Below are 21,377 nucleotides of genomic sequence, written 5' to 3'. Positions count from 1 at the left end.
TCAGTCCAATTTTCCAAAATTCTGAATGTCACTATATCTTAGTATTTCTGTCATGATTTTTTTCTTGTTACTTTTAGGACTTCTATTTTTAATAAACCTCTAAAATGTGGCCATTTTAAAACTATTACAAGTGAAATATACATAATATTGGCATTGTTATCTGTTTTAGAGCTTATAATGATGATGATGATGATGATAGTCAATTGATATTATGTTCCCAGCACTCTACTAAGTTCTTTTGATCCTCATAGCAATTTCATGAGGTAAGCATTATCATTTAACTCTGCTTTACTGAGGAGGAAAAAACATTATTATCATCTTCACATTACTGATGAAACCAGTGCTCAGAGAGGCAAAATATTTTGCCCACAGTACAAAGGTAGCAAAGCCAGATGTTAAACCTAGGTGTGTCCAATTCCAAAGCTTGTGTTCATAATCTCTGCACTATGGATAAAACACATGAAAAAAATATTTTCCCTACCTGAATGAACAGAATCATATTTCCAAACAATAAATTGGGACCCATAGTCTGACAAAAAACTTTTCCTATTTTTAAAATTTATTTACATGAAACCCTTTATAAAGGCATAAATATCAGTCAGACATTTCAAAATGTGATCAGCCTTAAAGTGTGCCCTTAAAATTAATTTTAAGTGAAAAATTCCTTAGTAGTTTGTGAATATATTTAGCTCCCATAGTTTTCTAAGAAATCAAGCTATTAAGTTGCAGCTCTCAGATTATAAAGGCAAAATACCCAATCTCTTGTCAGTTGAATGTAGTTCACTCCCTTTCTTGTCTTCGAATGTTTATGGGGTCCTGGATCAGTGGCATATGCCTGTAATCCCAGCACTTTGGGAGGCCAAGACGGGAGGATCATCTTGAGGCCAGGAGTTTGAGATCAGCCTGGGCAACATAGTGAGACACTGTCTCTGCAAAAAAATTTTTAAAAATTGTCCAGGTGTGGTGTTGTGTGCCTGTAGTTCTAGCTACTCGAGAGACTGAGCCAGGAGGATCACTTGAGCCTAGGAATTGGAAGCTGCAGTGAACTGTGATCAAGCCAGAGCACTCCCATCTGGGCTACAAAGTGAGACGCTGTCTCTAAAAAAAAAAAAGTTTGTGGGAGGTGTTTTCTGTATTTGTGTGCATGTCTTCTTCATAACAGAAAGACAAATTTATCCTGGAAATGTAATGGTTCCCAGATGTATGTTTGTTTTTTTAAAAAAAGTTGAAATGTGTTGATAGCCAGGTATTTGTCTCTAAAGTGAGAATGATGTCATTACACTTAGAGTTTATTGACAGAGTTTATTTCCTTTGTCTGAGAAAATTTTCAGACAAATATGGCTTTAATTAAGAAATACACTGATCACTTCTTGATTTTGTTACAACGAGGAACTTCTCTAGCTTCTCTGTGTGGATTGCTTTGTGTGTCCGCCTCAGTGAAAACATATAAAGAACTATTGGCAATGTGTTGATGTGTATCTACTGTAGTCTCTTTTTTTTTTTTGAGACAGAGTCTTGCTGTGTCGCCCTGGGTAGAGTGCACTGGCATCATCATAACTCACTGCAGCCTCAAACTCCTGGGCTCCAGTGATCCTCTTGTCTCAGCCTCCTGAGTAGCTGGGACTACAGGTAGACGTCACAATGCTTGGCTAATTTTTCTATTTTTAGTAGAGATGGGGTTTTGCTCTTGCTCAGGCTCAGCACAAACTCCTGAGCTCAAGCAATCTTCCCATCTCAGCCTCCCAGAGTGCTGGGATTACAGGCATGAGCCACTGCGCCCGGCCCTACTGTAGTCTTATATCCATTTCCAATGCCACCGAAAATCACTGTTTAGAAAGTTCTGTAGGTTTATTGTTTTGGAGTATAAAAAGTATTTGGATTCATAATTCATTTTCTTTAAGAAGCAGAAGACCATATTGTAGTTATTGACATTAAAAATGAATATTCTTACCTTTCCTCGTGGAGCTAAATCTTTGAAGATCATTTTAAAATATGAGGAAATGTCCCCCAAATTTAGGGAAGTCCCACATAGATCCCAGTTCCTCTAATTACCTTGGGCAGTTTATTTGTTCATAGATCTGTGGCAAATTCTCTGGAGTCAAATGATTTGAAGTAAATAAAGATCATTGCCTCAAAGTCTGAAGCATCATATGCATATAGAAATCTTCAGTTGTTTGAGTCTATCTTCAAGTGGTATCTGATAAAACCTAAATTATAGTGGCATTGTAGGACAAAAAAATACCTGAATCTACTTCAAAATCTTAGTCACTTTACTCCACATTCATTGAATCATGTAATTCTTAGTTTTCCACTCACTTTCTATATCTCCCTTATCTGGAAAAAAGATAAATAAATGGGTCTAAAATGCAGTTTCTGTAGTTAAAAAAATAAGAAAGAGTAAAGAAGCTGTAAAATGTGCCCTGGGCTGACTTGGAGATTAATGGGAATGAAAAAAAAAAAAAGTTAGTAGATCTAAAAAGATGTGTCAAAGGAAATTCTCTGTACACAGGAGCTCCCAGTTTGTGAAAGCTCTTGCCTACCTATAAACACAAAGGTCCTAACTCTGCTGATGAAAAAAAGTAGAAAACTGTTCAAATAATGCTAAGCGAAGCATAGTTGTCCTCTTAAATTATTTGGATACTTATTTCACTTCTCTGAGTTTCCAGTTTACACCAAGCCACATGCCACCGAGGTCAGTCCTGAGGGACCTCTTATCCCTCTGGAGGTCATTGGTCCTGCTGCCTCCACACACCAAGGTCGTCTTCACTGGCCGCCCCGGCGCTTTGGCCGTCGCAGATCTTGGGCCCCAGGGTAGCGGTCCCTATCGACCGGCTGCGCAGCGGGAAACACCGAAGAGTCTGCGCCTCTAGGCAGGATCCAGCGGTGTCGTCTTGAACTTTGCACACCGCGTGACGGGGGCAGACCGCGCGCCGCGGCCCGGCCTTTCGCGGGGGTCCCGCGGAAGAGAGGAGGGCTGGTTTCCAGGCCTGAGCCGGGGTGCGCGCCTGCAGCCCCTGGCGGCGCCGGCTGCCCCCAGCCCGCAGTTTCGGGCGCTCGCGCCCCTCGCTCGGAGCGGGCGCCTTCCCGGGCGCGCTGCCGGCCGCCCGGCTTTCCTCCGCCTCGCGCGCTCCGCGGGAGGAGCCGCCGGCGGCCGTGACGCGTCAGGGAGGAAACGCCGGCGCCCGGCGGCCCTGCCGGGAAGGAGGAAGCGCGAGGGCGTTGGGCTCCGCGCCCGCCGCGCGGGGAGGCAGCACCGCGGAGCCGGTAGGTGCGGGGCAGGCAGGAGGGTCCGCGCGCGCCCGGGCGGCTGTCGGAGCCCTGGCGCGGGAGGGGACGGGGCGGGGCGAGGGCGGCCCGGGCCTCGGCTGCTGTCTCTCCTCGGCGTTAACGTGACTTTCCCGGGTTCCCCGGAAATCTCGGAGTTGATCGGCCGGGAGAAAGCAATACCTGTTCCCAGCCCCCGACTTTGGGAGAGTTTGTGGTCCTTTGTTCCTTCGGCGTGAATTCGGATCTGCTTTGAGATTGCTGAACACCCGTGTGGTGTCTGTGCATGGACATTGTTAACCTGTGCGCAGCCCCCGAGCCCAAAGAAGGGAGGAACGCCAAGGGTGGGAGACCCCACCTGAGGTTGAAAGTGGGTGCGGGTCACTTGCGAGGGCGAGGATGCGGGCGGTCGCAGGAGTGGGGTGGACAGGAATCTTTAACCTGTTGTCAGCGGACCTGGAGTATGAGACTTTAATGCGTTGCTACTTTTAAGCTCTCTGATTTGAATCTTTTCCGTCTCTTCAAGTGAATCTAGTTCTGTTAATTCTCACAGTTTTGGCATTGGTATGTACCCTCTAACTTTGAGATTTCTAGATTTTGTCATTTTTAGGGATGGTTAGTCAAAAGATAGAAAAGATAAAGGATTAATCTTTTGAACTTAAAAGTCTTTCACTGAATTTTGCAGTGACTTCTGAACCACGAGTAGAATTTCAAACCAGCACAAGTTTATACAGGGTGCATTCGAGATGCAAGAGCACCACAGTTTTTACATTTTGATCAAGGTGAAAAATAAACTGTTGTGTATTTTGATTCTCTTCCTTCTCACTAGGTTGAGATTTTACCCAACCAATCTGGTGTTTTATTTGTTTACCAAACACTTAGATAGCTCTTACTATGTGCTGGACTCTTTCTAAGTGCTTTATAAATATTAACTCAAATTCTTAACTCAAAATGTTAAATTATAGCGGTTCTAGCAATGAAGAGGCTGTGCATATTTTCATTCCTGGAATGTCATTGCAAGAGCTAGAGACATTAGAGGAAGTTTCAGACATATTTTAGGACTGGGTGTGCCTTCTGGCCCCCTTGGCTACTACTCCAGTAAGACAGGCCGTCATCCCTGCATTTCCCTGGGGGAAGGGAGTCTGGAACTCAGGGAATTCCACCAGTTCTAAGTAGGTCTCTGCCAGATCTTTAGCAGCTTCTGTAAGATGGTCTCTCTCATCCGCCGTTGTGCCCATCAGATAACTCTGGAAAGACCAGAACTTCCCCTTCTTCAACTGCCACTGCATCACGCCTAATTTTGTTTTTGAAAGTAGCTTCATTCCTAATCTGTTGAACATGATTCATATGACATAGCTTAGATTTGAGGGTCAGATTGAACTTGAATTGTACTATGAAATAGAACATTTTTATTTGTACACATCAACATAAATAATGTTTTGTAAGTGTGCTGCCATTTGCTCTTGGTAACATTGAATTGGTAGGTCAGCCTCGTAGGTGTCCATTTTGTGATCTGCAGATATATGGAGAGAATATTTTTTTAGAATAAAGTACCCTCTTCAAATGAGCATCTTGGCTGCCTACCCAGATTGGTAGAGACCTGAAATGGTGAATAAGGTAGACATGATTTTTGTTGTGATCATGGTGAATGTAATGTCAAAATCTGCACATCATATTAGCTTTCTCCCTCCCTCTCTCCCTTTTTCCCTCTCTCCTTCCTTTTTCTCTCTCTGATATATTTAAATTTCCAAGGAGATGATTAAATGAGCTGATAAGTCTTATTTAATAGGATTATGGGTGTCTCTTGAAGCAGGAAGGCTCATGTTCCTCTGATGTAATTTGTGGCACAACAGACATTATCATCATTCATGAATTTAATTCAGCCAAATGACACCTAGCATTTTGATGATTTACAAAGTGCTTCCAAACATACTCATTTGCTCTTCAGAGAGACCTTGTGAGGTTGGTCTCTCAATCATTTTTTTATTCCCATTTTTACATATGAAGAAACTGAAGCATAGAAATATTAAAATGCTTTAGCCACGATTGCACAGCAGATGAGAGGCAGAGCTTGAATAGAGAGTATGTATGGGGCTGTGCCTGGCATGTGCATCCTTGTAATAGATATTTGAGGAATGAATGACTCCAAGTAGCTTCAGATAGCTTGCTCTTTCAAAACATGTCTCTCAAAATACCATAGTAATTGATTTATGCCTAAGAGATTTCCGGGCCTAATCCAATGCTTCTCTCATTTCAAACACTATCTGATAAAACACATTTTCTACAAAAAGGATGGGCATGCCCTTTGGATTTATTTCTTAGGATTTGTCATCGCTGGTTTTTGAAAAAGAAAATAGGTTGATTATTTTTTCCCCCCTCTCAAATATCTTACCTTGATTTTGATTTTGAGAATTTAGGTTGGAAACATGATGTTTGTGTTTATGTTGACAGCTTTCTTAAACTATCTAAGCTACTTAGATTTATGATCAAGTTCAAAACACAAGGATCCTAGGTAGTATAAATTTTTTTGAAGAGTCTTATATTACTATGTGTGGTTTTTTTTTGGAATGTTGCAATTACTTTAGCATAAAGGGACTTAAAAAAAAAAACAAAAATATCCTCAACTATTTTTATCCTTTAAGCATAACCCTCTGTATCCTGAAGTATGTGATTTCCAGATGGATAACCTTCAATTAGAAAGGAAAATATGGCCATTACCTGGTGGGAGGAATTGAGAAGGACTATCAGGGAGAAAGGAGAGATAGGATGGCCTTTCCCATGAGAGATCTTAGGTGGTAAGAAACCCATAATGAAGCCAGACTGAGTCATCTGCCTGTCAACGTTCTTCTGTGTGGGAGTGGAATAAAATACTTTTGAAACCTGCCTTGTTTCAGAAATCACTTTACCTTTTCCAATCCTTATGTTTTCTCTCTCTCTTTTTAAATTCATGTAAATTACTGACTAAACTGCTGATTCATGAAACTCAAATTACGTAACATGTTATTCCTGACAGAAACAGCTCCCACATTATTTTAAGAGACTCAATGTCTCTGTTTTCCTTTACCTATTCCATTCCTTATGATGGAGCCTTTGCTCTCATTTCACTTTTCCACCCTAGTTCATGGAGAAAAGTGGTAAATTTAAGAGGTGCCAATTCCACATCTTGTAGTTCATGTCAAAGTAGTTTTAACTCAATACTAGCTTTGCGTTGTCACTGGGGAGGAAGACAATATAGTAATCAAACGTTGAAGGCCAATTCAAAGCATCATCCAGTAAAACTGCATTGCCTGTCTGAAGCTGAGCCAGAGGGTTTTCAAAGGGAATTAGGGTAGTGTGCAGTATCCTTGCCCTTGTCCAGTCTCTCAGGTCCTCTTCTGCTTCCCACTGGTCTTGAAAACCTGCTGAAGTTCATCCCCTTGTAGCCACTATTCCATTATTTAAAACCAAAATCTCTTTTCCTTGGGTGTGGTTGGGGGTAAGTGAAAGAAAGGTGAAGATATGAGGGGAATCGTATGTAAAATGGAAAACAGGAGATGTGTGGGTGAAATAAGAGATGTTGGTGAGATCTCACAGGGGAGGATTCCTGTGTAGTGCAGCTCTGCTTCCCCTAACGGAGCCGTATATATAGGAAAGACCTGTATGGGATCAAAGTCTAAGAAGGACTAGAACTATCTGTTGGCACGATATGATATTGAGGGGCAGAGTGCCTTTGTACCACTGAATGCAGAAATGTTGTTATTGATGGTTCTTCAGGCCATGAATAAGTGAATGTGTGGATAATTAAAATGCAGAGAGCTGGTTCAGTGGCTTTTAACTTGAGAATAAGGGTGATTTGACAAGCTTTTGGTTGAGTAATGGCCTGGATTTTATACCTTTTTAAAGGCTTACTCTTTTTTGAGAATGCCTATCATGTTGAGATAATAATGTCATTCTTTTCACTGTTTTGTGATTTTGAAGAAATAACACGAGCTAATTGCTTCAGTTCAGGTTCCTGATGTATTTTCTAAGCCAGTCAATACTAAACATTTTTCTTCTATAGGTAAAGTGGATTTCATGTATAATATATTCATACACAAAAATGGGACTCATTGATGGATTAGCCAGTCTGCAGACTGCTGAAATATAATGGCACTTCTTAAGTTTGAAAATGAGAAGGAACTTTATTACTGTAGTTATTTTCCTCCCTATTTTTAGTTTAAAAATAGATAAAAGTTAACTTAAAATGATCTGATTTCCAATTCAGCATGCATACTTGCAGAAAAATATACATATAGGACCAGTGTATATTATCTAATCTAATGTACATGTATATTATATATGACCAGCTCAAAGGGAATTTTGGAATCATATCCTTAGCTTCCCAAGAATACACATGCATCTTTTTATCTTTTTTCCCTATTTTTATTTTAGTTTTGTCTCTCTCTCTCTCTCTTTTTTTCTTTCTTTTTTTTTTTAGAGACAGAGTCTTGCTCTGTTGCCCAGGCTGGAGTGCAGTGCTGTGACGAAATCATAGCTCACTATAACCTCAAAATCCTGGGCTCAAGTGATTTTTTTGTCTCAGCATCCAGAGTAGCTGGGACTATAGGTGAGCACCACCATGCCCAGCTAATTTTTTTTTTTTTTTTTTTTTGTAGAGACAGGGTTTCCCTATGTTGCCCAGGCTGGTCTCAAAGTCCTGGCCTCAAGTGATCCTCTTGGCATCCCAAAGTGCTGAGATTACAGGCATAAGCCACCACACTTGTTTTTTATTTAATGCTATATCATAGACATCTATAATCTACAGCATTAGTTTTGACAGCTGTATAGTATTCCACTTTGTAGACCAAGTATCCATTTTTTATTATTTCTTTTTTCTTTTTTGAGACAGGGTCTTACTCTGTTGCCCATGCTAGAGTGCAGTGGCGTCATCAGAGCTCACTGCAACCTCAAACTCCTGGACTCAGTGATCCTCCTGTCTCAGCCTTCCAAGTAGCTGGGACTACAGGCGTGTGCTACCATGCCAGCCTAACATTTTCTATTATATCTATTACTTATATATTTGCCATTTTGTGTCTTTTAAAATATATTTAAATCACAAAGTAATAGTGTTACCAAGCAATCAGTGGGCTTGCTGCCTGATGTGCAGAGGAGTCAATACTGTGGTACTAGCCTTTGAGAAAAGAACAGCTTTATTGAAGGTTGACTGGCTAGATGGCAGGAAGAAACACTCCAATTTGTCTCCCTGAGCTGGAGTCTGGGTAGGGTTTTATAAGCATAAGGTAATGAGGCATGACCTGATTGGATCTTGCAATGAATTGATGCTGGGAGGCATGATCTGACTGGATCCTGTCACCGGGTGATGCCAGGACTCAATCTGATTGTGTCCTGGATACTGCCATCCTGTGTCTGCTTCTTAATTCAGTCCCTGCTCCCTGGTCAGAGCACTTAGGATCTGCCCAGAGTTGCTTACTCAGTTCATATGGGTATGCTCACGTTATGTGACCTTTAACTTGGGGGTCCATGGCAACTGAAAAACAACTCACAACTTTGTAACATGAAAGTTGAGCCACAGTGGTCTGGTACGGTTACATATTTTAGAGAAATTAAGAAGAAAAAGAGAAAGTAAGAATCACCAGTAAACCTATCACTCATTAATAACTGCTATTAGCATTTTAGAGTATATCCTTCTAGACTTTTGTGTGTGCATATACATATTTTCAATGCCATTTAAAAATTTTCTCTTATACAGACTTGCTTTGTTGGTTACAGAATCATGCTTATGTAGCCAACCAACGTCATACATTCCAAGGACCTTTGAACCAGTTATTTTACTGTGTTTCCTGGCCACCTGCCATACCCCAAACCTGGCTAACACCCTTAGAAATTTATACTACTACTCAAAAAGGGGATGAGGTGAGAGTGTATGCATGGACTGACAAATCCATCCAAATCAACATAAAGCACATATGCTTCTAATGGGAGTCAGTCAACATTTATGTTTTAAGTACATCTTAAATATAAGATATTTAAGAAGAGAAATTGGTTGATTGTAATCCCTTTTAAAGAAGAAGTAGAAATAATGGATTCAAACCAGAGTTCAGTTAAAAATTAGAACAGCTGAACTTGGGATGTCTCGAAATATTCTAATGGTAAGTACATTGTTTGAAGTATAATTGATTTGACAATGCTGCCACCAATGGTAGGAATAGGTAACCCTGAAATTTCTTGTGATCCTGTTATATTATAGGATGTAGAATTAGTAACACTTGACTTAGTATAATTTCGTGTACACAATTCCCTCTTTACATACGAACACCACCAGTTTTTCCAGAAACCATCACATCTCTCCACCCCCTTTCTTCTCTCAAGGTGTTGCATGCACAAACTATGGCCCCTACTTGTCTCCTGTACCCTTTTTTGGCTTCACCTCTTTTCCAAGAGTTTAGTCTTTTTCGAGAGTGAGTTTTGCCATGTTGCCCAGGCTGATCTCAAACTCCTGGCCTCAAGCAGTCCTCCCTCCTCTGCCTCCATGGTAGCTGGGATTACAGTGTCTCCTTTTTAAACCCCTTTTTCCTCTTCTTTCAACTCTTGCATCAAGAAAATTTCTCTGTCTTTTCTCTATCCCACTTTCTTCATTTTGGTCATGAGCAAAAAAGATACTAATCATGGCGATACATTTAAAAGCAGGCCTTTAATAAGGAAAAGGAAAGTTTTTAGTTTGGGAGGAAAGGTAAACATTTTCAAGAACTAGTGGTTTCAACCTTCAGAGCCTTTGAGAATACCTAGTAATTCCTTTCAAAATATCCACAGAAGTCTCCACTCACCAACTCTTCTCTAAATAAACTGTTTTTCCTTAAGCATTGGCATGAACTATAAAATTTAAAACTATTTATTAATGTTTTTGTTCATGTCATTGCAACAGCACTGTTTTGTGCTATTTTTTTCCCCCTACTGAAGGTATCTGCCATGTTATGGGTTGAATAGTGTTTTGGTCTTGAGAGCCAACTCTCAGATGTGACAGCTGTTCCCTTAAGAAAATACATCCAAAGATCTTACTCTTTGGCTTAAAAACAGCCTTTTTGTTTTCAAGTAAATTGAAGACTAAGAGGCTATCTTAGACCAAAGGTTAGCACTCTTTGGGAAGTAGTATGTCAGGATTCCAAACACTTTCCTACCAGATTTTTATCAGTAGAGATATGCACAGGGGAGAGTTTGGATTGGATCCTTGGGAGTTAGAGAGGAAGCAAATGCTAGGTTGCTGCCTGAGACCTAAGAGGTGGAGGCGGGGGATCAGGCCCAGGTAGCTCACTGCATACCAACTCCAGCTCACCTGTTAAAGTGCTTGGGCCAGATAGTATAAGGAGCTCCGCACCAAGACAGTAGCTATTTAAGCTGCACTGAGATTAGTGGCCTGTTTTTTCACAAACATTAATGAAAAAGGTTTTAAAAAGATGTTTTTATTCAGCCTCCCAACAGCATGGTACCAAAATCGATGATGGCTTAAATATGAAAGTATTATATTATTTACTTATTTGAACTGGGGCCGTCATTAATATTCAGAAGGAACACTTTGCTATAATTTTTTTTAAAAATCATTGTTATTTTTTGTAATTCTAAGTGTATGTAGTTGTGCAGAGTTGCCAGTTTAGTCCATTTTGACATGAGAATCTTTCTCTTTTTTTATTGATCTTTTTGTTCCACTGTCTCTTCTCACCAATATTTGGTTTATTTATGTTTTGTCTGTAAGGGGTTTTTTTATTAATGAAAGGTAAGACATTCCAATGTTTTAGCGGAGAAGAGTTTTTAAGATTTATACTAAGACTACAAATTTATCCCTTGAATTCTATCTCCCTTCAGATTTCTATTATTTCTGACTCCCACTAACATTAACATCATTTATTTCTGTTACTCCTTTTAAAAGTCCACTCAAGTATGAATAAAAGTCCCTGTCCCATTGAACGTATTTCTTGCTATGTTTTAGGATTAAAAATTTGTCTGTGAGATGCAGAGCATTATAATAAAATGCTACCTGTGTGTGAGAAGACAAGGAAAAAATAAGAATATGTTTTGCTTTGCTTGCGATGCCTAAAGAGACTCTGGAAGGATACATAAGAAATTAATAGTGTTTATCTATTTGGGGTTGGGGGATGAGAACTGGGTGGATAGGGATGGGTGGGAAGCAGACTTTCACTCTGTTCCTTTTAATATTTCTTTGTTTTTTTGAACCATGTGAATATGTAACCCATTTTTTTTTTGAGACAGAGTCACTCTGTTGCCCTGGCTAGAGTGAGTGCCGTGGCGTTAGCCTAGTTCACAGCAACCTCAAACTCCTGGGCTCAAGCGATCCTCCTGCCTCAGCCTCCCAGGTAGCTGGGACTACAGGCATGCGCCACCATGCCCGGCTAATTTTTTCTATGTATTTTTAGTTGTCCGATTAATTTCTTTCTATTTTTTTAGTAGACACGGGGTCTCGCTCTTGCCCAGGCTGGTCTCCAACTCTTGAGCTCAAACAATCCGCCTGCCTCGGCCTCCCAAAATACTAGGATTACTGGCGTGAGCCACCGCGCCCGGCCTTCCATTGTTAAAATAATTTAAAAAATCATGCCCCTGGGTTTCCTGGCTTTGTAAAAGTAGATCGATCAATCGACTGATCTACCTATCTATCTCGTGCTCTTTTTCCATATAAGTCCTTAGTAAAGTTTTAAATTTTTTTTTTTAAAGAACGTACGTGTAGTCTACTCTCAAAGGACTAGTAGTAATTTGCAGGCACCTGGCCATGGCTTTGTTCCCCTTCAGCACTCTCAAATGCTGTGACTAAGATTCATTATGAAGCCTTCCATTAGGAAATTCTGATAGTGCAAATACGGCCAAAAATTAAGTTATTGTTGGCTTATGGAAAGAGCTATTTAATTGAAATTATCTGCAATATTTTGCCAGCTGGATACTCAGTTTCCTAATAAAAGTATTAGATAATACTAACCTAATTAGTGCAAAGTTAGTTAATTTTTTTCCCCATGGTATCTTATGTCTTATTGTCATGGTTATTGCTTATCTATTTAAGATTATATAAATTTGATGCTTTTAGAAAATAAAGGTTGGTTTACTTTTAGTATTTAGATAATTCTGTACTTTTCAAGTTGTACACACTAAGCCAAATATTTTTTTTAATCAGGATTTTTGTAGTTTTTATCATTTGTGACCTGTATTTTACCTTGCAGAGAGCAAAGAGAAAGGAACTAATATTTATTGAATTCCGACCATTTGTTAGGTGCTTTAGAGTATATTACATTGGTTGTATTATAAAGGTTGCATAATTTCTAGATTATTGGAGTGGATAGCAATTCAGGAGAAAGTATAGATTGGGTAACAAGTAGCAGCTACAGAAGAATCAAGAAAGTGATAGTGAAAAAAAGCATGGAAGTGGATGAAAGAGGAGGAAGCTGCAGAAATCTTTGTAGGGCTTGATAAAGAGGCCGGTACCTGGAAATGCATTCCTAGGCCTTCAAAATATATTTCTACCTCTGGGAGGGAAATTCCTGAGAGCGAAGTATGTTATTGGAACACATCTTCTTCAATAGAGCAGTTATTGTAGTAATTGAATTATTTCTTTCCATTTTGATCATGGGGCAATAGTCCCTGTTGGCAACACTGAACTCCAAAGGAATGAATGTGATTATTTTAGTAAGTCTTTTCTAATTTTATGAAATGATTTAGGAAAGAGATGATGATATATTTAAAAATGCTTGGGATGGTGAAGGGCACTTGGAAAATGTTGGATTTTAACCTGTTCATAATGTTCTATAATATTTAATAGCTTTGGCCAGGGAATTTAGAAGGCCTGGGTTCTGTCATTAGATCTGCCACTAACTTAAGTGGCCCTTAACAAGTGACTTTATTCTCTTTGATTGTAAATTACTCAAAGTTCCTTTCACCTCTAAAATTCTATGATTTTAAATTCATACAGAAAAAAACTTTAAATAAAGATTATTCTTTCAATAGAAGTGGAAATTTTTGTTGTTGTTCCCAACTTTTCCAATTTTAACTAGGGTACACTGCATGAATAAGATTCTTTATAGTATTATCTAAAGCCAAGCACTGATTTATTTCAAAACAAAGGGTTTCTTTGCAGTGTCATTTAGCTTGGCATTGCCATGAATTCAAGAATTATTCTAGACAAATCAGAGAACAGTAATGCAGTTGTACTTTAGAGTTCCACACAGCCATTCACCAGAGATGAATTGAGGTGAACAAGTACTTCTAATTTAATTTGCAAAAGTTCTAAAATGTACTGGTGGAATTTACTGCGAGAATCACAGTGAAAAGCAGTTTGGAAATGTGGTTCAGATCGTGCAAAGCTGTTGGAGAAACTATAGCTGCTTTTTGTTATATTTGTTTTCTGGATCTGTGTGATTTCTAGTAAAAAATTAACGGCAATAAAATTTTAGGAACATTTTTACCATTTGGAAATGATCTGTGGTGTGATTGTCAGAGAGTGGAACACCATGGTTGGTCATCTTTGTTTTTAAAAGGAGCCAATGCTTGGTTTCAGATAATGCTATATGGAATCTTAGTCGTGCAGTATATACCTTGTTTAAAAATTGTTAAAATTGTAAGAACCAAAAAAAATTTTTCCACCTCTATTAAAAGAATATACTTTACATATTCATTTGAGGTTTCCTGGGAAAAGTAGGAGGCAAACCATCCAAACGTACCATGAGTTTTTAAAAAGAATTTTAAACTCTTGCTATTAAAGTTCATTTATCATAATTCCATAAACAGTATTCCCTTCTTTTTTTTTTAAGACAGAGTCTCACTCTGTTGCCTGGACTAGAGTGCAATGGCATCATTATAGCTGACTGCAACCTCCAGCTCCTGGGCTCAAAGGATCTTCCTGCCTCAGCCTCTCAAGTAGCTGGAACTACAGGCGTGTGCCACTAAGGCCAGTTAATTTTTTTTTTCTATTTTTGGTAGAGATGGTGTCTTGCTCTTGCTTAGGCTGGTCTAGAACTCCTGATGTCAAGTGATCCTCCCGCCTCAGCCTCCCAGAGTGCTAGGATTACAGGCGTGAGCCACCGTACCCAGCCAGTAGGCCCCTCGTATCTGCAGTTTTGCCTTCTATGGTTTCAGTTACCAGTGGTCGAACACCGTCTGTCTGAAAGTAGGTGAGTACAGTACAGTAAGATATTTTGAGAGAGACCACATTCATATAACATTTATTACAGTGCATTATTATAATTGTTTTATTATTAGTTATTGTTATTAATCTCTTGCTATGCCTAAATTATAAATTAAACTTTATCATAGGTAGGTATTGTATAGGAAAAAACATCATGTATACAGGGTTTGGTACTATCCGTGGTTTCAGGCATCCACTGAGGGTCTTGGAAAGTATCCCCTGAGGATCAGAGGGCAATACCGTGTACTGTTGATGTATATAGCTTAGTTTTAAAAGGAGGGAAAAGTGGAAAACAAGTTGCGAAACACAAAATTAGGTAGTGGGTGGTGGTTATGAGTCATTATGGTTGATTGTGTAAGTGTGTACAGAAGTAGAAGAATCTATCAGACACATAGCTCTCTTTAAATGACAGATTTCCCAAATCCTTAAAGAAAAGGATGCTGTATATATTTAATGGAAATCTTTTCTCATGCACTTTCGAATCATTAAAATACAAAGCTTGGGTTACCTGGAGAAGGTTTCTGGGTCAGTGATTGTGTTGAAGGCTATATGTCTGTTGGGTAATTCTGTAGCACCCTGGTTAGCGTTTGCCCTTAAGCCTTTCTAAGGCCCACCAGATCTTGCCCTCTTCTATTGGGCAGTATTAAACAGATTTTCAGAATTATCTTTACAGGTAAAAAAGCAAGAGGCATTTTCCCATTTCACCTGAGGTAGCTATAGATTAACATTCTGAGCTTAAAAAGCCATTTTTTAAAAAAAGATATCATTAAATTTTACTACTGAGGTTTCAGTTTTGATGTTTCTCTCTATGATTAGAGGAGAATGAGTCTTTGGATTTGGCATTTAATAGAACCTTTATCCAAATGTTGGGGTAATCATATGTGACAACAGAAAATCACAAATTGATTAAATGTCATTGACAAGCATTATTATATATAGAAGTAGCAGGTTGGCTCCAGTGACTCATTACTTGTCTTTAGCTCCTGTAAGAGATTGTACTTAACAGTGATTAAGAATGGGGGCTCTGGACTTACCCAAATCATAGTTCAAGTGGTGATTCATCCATCACTTATAAATTAGTTTCTTACCTGTAGAATAGACATAACAAAGTGACATACTTTATAGGGTTGTTATTAAGTTTAAAATATAGTTGGCCCTCCATATCTGTGGGTTCTACATCCGTAGATTCAAACAACCATGGATCAAAAATGTTAAAAATATATAAATTAATTAAAAAACACACAACAATAAAAAGTACAAAAAATAGTGTAACAACTAATTACATAGCATTCACATTGTATTAGGTATAAGTAATCTAGAGATGATTTAAAGTATACAGGATGATGTGCCTAGGTTATATGCCAATACTGTGCCATTTTGTATCAGGGACTTGAGCATCCACAGGTTTGGGTGTCCGTGGGTATCCTGGAACCAACTTCCTGCAGATACTGAGAGATGACTGTTAAGTAATACTTGTAAAGCACTTTACATAGTGCTTGTGATATAGTAGGTGCTCAATAAGTGTCAGTATTTAATAAATATTCTTAATGGATAAAATGTTATTGCCTTGACTTTGTTTCTCTGTTAGCACAATAGCACAACTTTTTCTTCATTAAGTCCTAAGAAGCTGTAAGGAAGAATTCTGGATAATAGCAAAGAAAGGAGTATTCGTGTGTGGTGTTTTGTTTTTAGACAGTCTCCCTCTGTTGCAGTGGCATCATGGCTCACTGCAACCTCAAACTCCGGGGCTCAAGTGATCCTCCTGCCTCAGCCTCCCAAGTAGCTGGGGCTACAGTTGCGGCCACCACACTCAGCTAATTAAAAAAAATTTTTCTTAAAGGGACAGGGTCTTGCCATGTTGCCCGGGTTGGTCTGGAACTCCTGGCCTCCTCAAGTGATCCTCCTGCCTTGGCCTCCCAAAGTGCTAGGATTATAGACATGAGCCACTGCACCTGGCCATGGAGGATTCTTTAGGGATGACTCCTGACCTAAGCATTAGGTGATAATAAGCCCATTTCCCCTAATGTTGTACCCTTCAGCCCATTGCTCTTTCTTTGGGCTGCACTAGCTCTCTGTGGGTGACTAAAGCTACCCTTCATGGTTTTATAGGCATCTTGAGCAATGACTCCCAAATGCATGGCTCCTATGCTGACCTTTATCCTTTACTCTTCAGAGTGACATGTCCAATTGCCTAATACTAGATAAGTAGCTTCATATGGTCCTACCCCACAGGTGGTTCAGACTCAAAATGTGTAGAACAAAATACATCTTCTCTACCCTCTTCCTGATGCCCTACCTCCACTTTTCATCAATTCCCTTTTCTTTTTCTGTCTTTATTCAACTTATGATCTCATCATCCACCCAGAAACCTGAGAGACATTCTAGACTTTTTGGTTTCCTTTAGTGCCTGCATCCTATCATTTACAAAGCCCTCCTGATTTTACCTCCTAAATATTTCTCAAGTCTGTCCCATCTGTTCCATTTCTACCATAGCCTCTTGAGGTCCTTATCATTTTCTGCCTTGTTCATTGGCCCCCTCTGAAGTGATTTTTCTATACCTAATCTTGACACCTTCATTTCCTGCAAGATCATGTCCAAGGTCCTTAGCATGGCTTGTCAGTCTCATTATGATTTTCTGACTTCTGCTTATCTGCTGGCATTCCCAGGCTCATGCTCTCAGGAGTTACTTCCCAGGCAGCTATGCTAATACACCCCTGTGTGCTTGGAGTACTGTCCCTCCATTGTTTGCTAGTTGGTACTGTGCTTGGAGTACTGTCCCTCCATTGTTTGCTAGTTGGTACTGTGCTTGGAGTACTGTCCCTCCATTGTTTGCTAGTTGGTACTGAGCTCAAGAGACACCTTCTTTAGGACGTCTTCCCTAACCTTTTTTTCCCTCCATATACTGCCTCTCCAAACTGAAACACTTGCCTCTCTCCTGTGTTTCCACTGTGACCTCTGGTTACAGCTATCCTAACAAACTGTCTTAGTTCATTTTGTATTGCTATACCGGAATACTTGAGGCTGGTAATTTATAAAGAAAAGAGAGGCTTCTTTATTTTATTTGGCTCATGGTTCTGAAGGCTGGGAAGTTCAAGGGCATCTGGCTTCTGGCCATGGCTTTCCTGCTGTTTATAACATAGCTGAAGGTTCAAGGGGAAGCGGGCATATGCAAAGGGGCCAAATATCACAGGTGTCCTTGCTTTATAACAGCCTGCTCTTGTGGGAACTAATCCATTCCCATGAGGACTAATCCAGTCTCTTGAGAGCAAGAACTCAGTACCACAAAAATGGCGCCAATCCACCCACAAAGGCAGAGCCCCCATGATCCAAATGCCCCCCATTAAGCCACACCTCTTAAAGGTTCCACCTCCCAACATCATTACATTGGCAATTAAATGTCACCTTGAGTTTTGGCAGGGACAAACCACATCCAAACCATAGCACACACTATTGTACTGGAATTATCTCTTTCAGATGTTTTTCTCTATACTCTTGCAGCCCATGAGTAAGTCTTGGGCTCCCTAAGACATGTTCAACAGGCTTCTGTTCATCTCCAGAGGTGGGAGTCATAGTTGTTATTAACATTATTTATTGATACAGAAGCACTAACAAAGGAAGAAAAGAATAAGAAAAATGTGATTTGGACTGGGTGTAGTGGTATGCACCTGTAGTTCTAGCTACTTGGGAGGTTTAAGGCAGGAGGACTGCTTGAACCCAGGAGTTCGAGGCTGCGGTGAGCTATGATCTTGTCACTACTCTCCAGCCTGGGTGGCAGGCTATCTCAAAAGAAAAAAAAAAAAGAATGTGATTTGATTGTATGAAAATAATGTTAAGTTCAGTCATTTTATATGGGTTCTTTCCCATTATACTTAATCATCGTAGACTCATTTTACTATACCAGAATGCTGACACATTAATGTGACTCAGCTCTCAACAATTTTTGCTATTTCATTATATGTCAGGTTATAGTTTATTAAGTTTTTTAAAATTATAATATAGCATAGCTCATAGAACATAGTAGAACCTCAAAAAAAAAATTGTTGAGTTAATGAATACTAAACTCTATCCATGCAAACTCAGCCTTTGTGGTTTATTGCTCATGTTAGTATGGTCATCTGCTCACACCTTAAAAAAGAGGCTAAAAAAAATAGAGGAAAAATTTCCTCCATTCCATCCTGCATACCAGAAGAAACTAATCTTCTTAAAGCCCTATTTTAATTGCATGCCTATCTTTCTTAACCCACAATAGCTCTTTATTAGTTGAAATCCAAACTCCTTACCTCATCTTACCTACTCAACCTAATTTTGGACAGCCCTTCTACAGAATCAGTCTGGACAGTTTGATCAGTTTCTTTAATAGGCAGAGTAGGCAGGGAGTATGAATTGGTTGCTCTTGCTTAGAGCAGATTTTGACTTTTCAAATCTAGCATTAGCATAACATTATAAACTTTAAAATTGTATTAATATGTTGGTGCACTAAACAAAAGCTTTGTAGTCACCAGATATTTATTGAGTGCCCACTATGGGCTAGGCATTGTAACAGTGGATGGGGCTTTGATGATAATCAAAATCAACATAGCCTCTGCCCTTATGAAGGTTATGGCCTAATTGTAAAGACAAATAAACAATTATAGTCTGGGGTAAAAAGTGCTAGGATAAGGCCAGGAGGGGTGGCTCACACCTGTAATCCCAGCCCTTTGGGAGGCCAAAGTAGGAGGATTGCTTGAGGCCAGGAGTTTAAGACCAGCCTGGGCAACATAGTGAGACTCCATCTCTACAAAAAATTTAAAAATTAGCTGGGCTTGGTGGTGCACACCTGTAGTCCCAGGTACTCTGGAGGCTGGGGTGGGGATGATCGCTTGAGCCCAAGAGTATGAGGTTACAGTGAGCTGTGATCACACCACTGCACTCTAACCTTGGTGACAGAGTGAGACCCTGTCTCAAAAAAAAAAAAAAGGTGATAGGATAGAGAAAGTACCCCAGGAGCCCACAGCAAGGGCACCTAACCCAGCTATGGGATCAGGGAGCGCTTTTTGGGATCAGTGACATCTAGCTTGGTGTCCGGCCTCAGGAAGTTCATGACAGATTGAAGGAACATCAAGTGCAAAATCCTAGTGGGAAGAGAACCTGGGATGCTTAAGAAAGTGAGAGGAGTTTCTTAAGGCTGGATCTCAGTTACAAGGAACTATCAATGTTATTGTAATAGATCATGAAAGGAAAGAAAGGATATCTCTTTGTCCTATCAGGGACTTGCTTGCTCTTTTCCCTAGGATCTAAACTGTTCAAATCAATTCTTTTCTTTTTTTTTTTTTTCAAAGAAGGTTTAGGAGAAAAAAAACCAAAATGAATAAAGTAGTGAACTTCAGTTGGTTCACTGACCACTCTGCCTCATTGCTAGCCACCTGTTCTCGTTTTTTTTTTTTTTTTTTTTTTGAGACAGAGTCTCACTCTGTTGCCCTGGCTAGAGTGAGTGCCGTGGCGTCAGCCTAGCTCACAGCAACCTCAAACTCCTGGGCTCAAGCAATCCTTCTGCCTCAGCCTCCCAAGTAGCCGGGACTACAGGCATGCGCCACCATGCCTGGCTAATTTTTTCTATATATTTTTAGCTGTCCAAGTAATTTCTTTCTATTTTTTTTAGTAGAGACGGGGGTCTCACTCTTGCTCAGGCTGGTCTCGAACTCCTGAACTCAAACGATCCATCCACCTCGTCCTCCCAGAGTGCTAGGATTACAGGCGTGAGCCACTGTGCTCCGCCTCTGTTTTTCATTTATGTAATTTTTCATGCATATAAAGTTAATGAGTAAGTCTTGGTGAGATGATGCAGACATCACTGCAGTTTGCTAGCGTACCACCTCCCCATACTCTTTGCATCTCCATTGCTGTTAGACTCCTTAGCATAGTGGTCAAGCCTTTTGTGGTTAGTCTCCAACTTGCCTCTCTGCGTCCATTTTCTACTCCTCTCCTTCTTTCAGACTTGCCCTTTTCTCTTCTATACATTTAGCACACCCTTTGTTTTCCTGTTTTTGAGCCTTTACTTCCCTTCCCTTCCCCTGTAACAGCCTTTTTCCCGTTCACTGCCTGTCAAAATGTAATTTGTTCTTGAAAGCTCAGTTCAGATACTCCTTGTATGAGGTCCTTGATTTTCTTGCCATCCTCCCTGCCTCTACTATAGAAGTATTTTTTGTTTTTCTTCAGAGACAGGGTCTCACCGTTTTACTCAGGCTGCTGGAGTACAATGGTGCAATTATAGCTCACTGCAGCCATGAATTCCTGGGTTCAGTCAATCCTCCTACCTCAACCTCCCAAGTAGCTAGGACTGCAGGTGTGCACCACCACATCCAGCTAATTTTTAAAATTTTTTTGTAGAGATGGGATCTCGCTATGGTACCCAGGCAGGTCTCAAACTCCTGGTCTCAAGAAGTCCTCCCACTTCAGCCTCCCAAAGTGCTGGGATTACCAGCATGAGCCATTGCACCTGGCCACTTTTTTCTTTTTAGTAAAACATACCATAGTCTTTTGCAGTGTTTTAAAAACTGTGGGTTACAACTCATTAGTGACTCATGAAATCAATTTAGTGGGTTGTTACCAGCATTTATAAGCCTGGAATAAAATAGACCAGAATAGAAAATATCAAAATGTGTTGTATATAAAAAGGGGTAATACTCCTTCATGGTACTTTTGTTGTACTTCTGGCTCACCGTGTAAAATGGTGCTGGCTTACCATGTAAAATGTATTTCTTACTAATACGTTGACTCACAATTCTTAATGGGTCTTGATCAAAAAGTTTGAAAACCACTGGTCCTCATCCTATCTATACATTAGCTCCTCAATTAGATTATGTGTTACTTGAGGACAGGGCCTTCTCACTCAGGTTCTAAATAGTCCACCCTCCCCACTTCATCTAGTAACTAGGCTGTTCCTTTGTTCATTTAAAGTGGTGATTTTCTTTGAATTTGT

At 39.9% G+C, this 21,377-nt stretch overlaps 1 protein-coding gene across 1 annotated transcript in view; it reads left to right on the top strand.

The window, feature by feature from the left end:
- Window positions 1-3,227: 3,227 nt before the first annotated feature.
- The window catches only part of LOC105825431 (serine/threonine-protein kinase Sgk3), a 133,806-nt gene continuing 115,656 nt past the window's right edge, over window positions 3,228-21,377 (top strand). Inside the window, exon 1 of the mRNA XM_012663205.1 lies at window positions 3,228-3,264. The gene's annotated coding sequence lies outside the window, so the exon portion shown is untranslated. The remainder of the gene's footprint in view (window positions 3,265-21,377) is intronic.

The sequence above is a fragment of the Propithecus coquereli genome, unplaced genomic scaffold (genome assembly GCF_000956105.1).
Source record: "Propithecus coquereli isolate 6110/MARCELLA unplaced genomic scaffold, Pcoq_1.0 Scaffold8, whole genome shotgun sequence".
In the NCBI taxonomy this organism is placed as follows: Eukaryota; Metazoa; Chordata; class Mammalia; order Primates; family Indriidae; genus Propithecus; species Propithecus coquereli.
The sequence above is the reverse complement of the archived record's forward strand: the minus strand, read 5'-3'. Positions and strand labels throughout refer to the sequence as shown.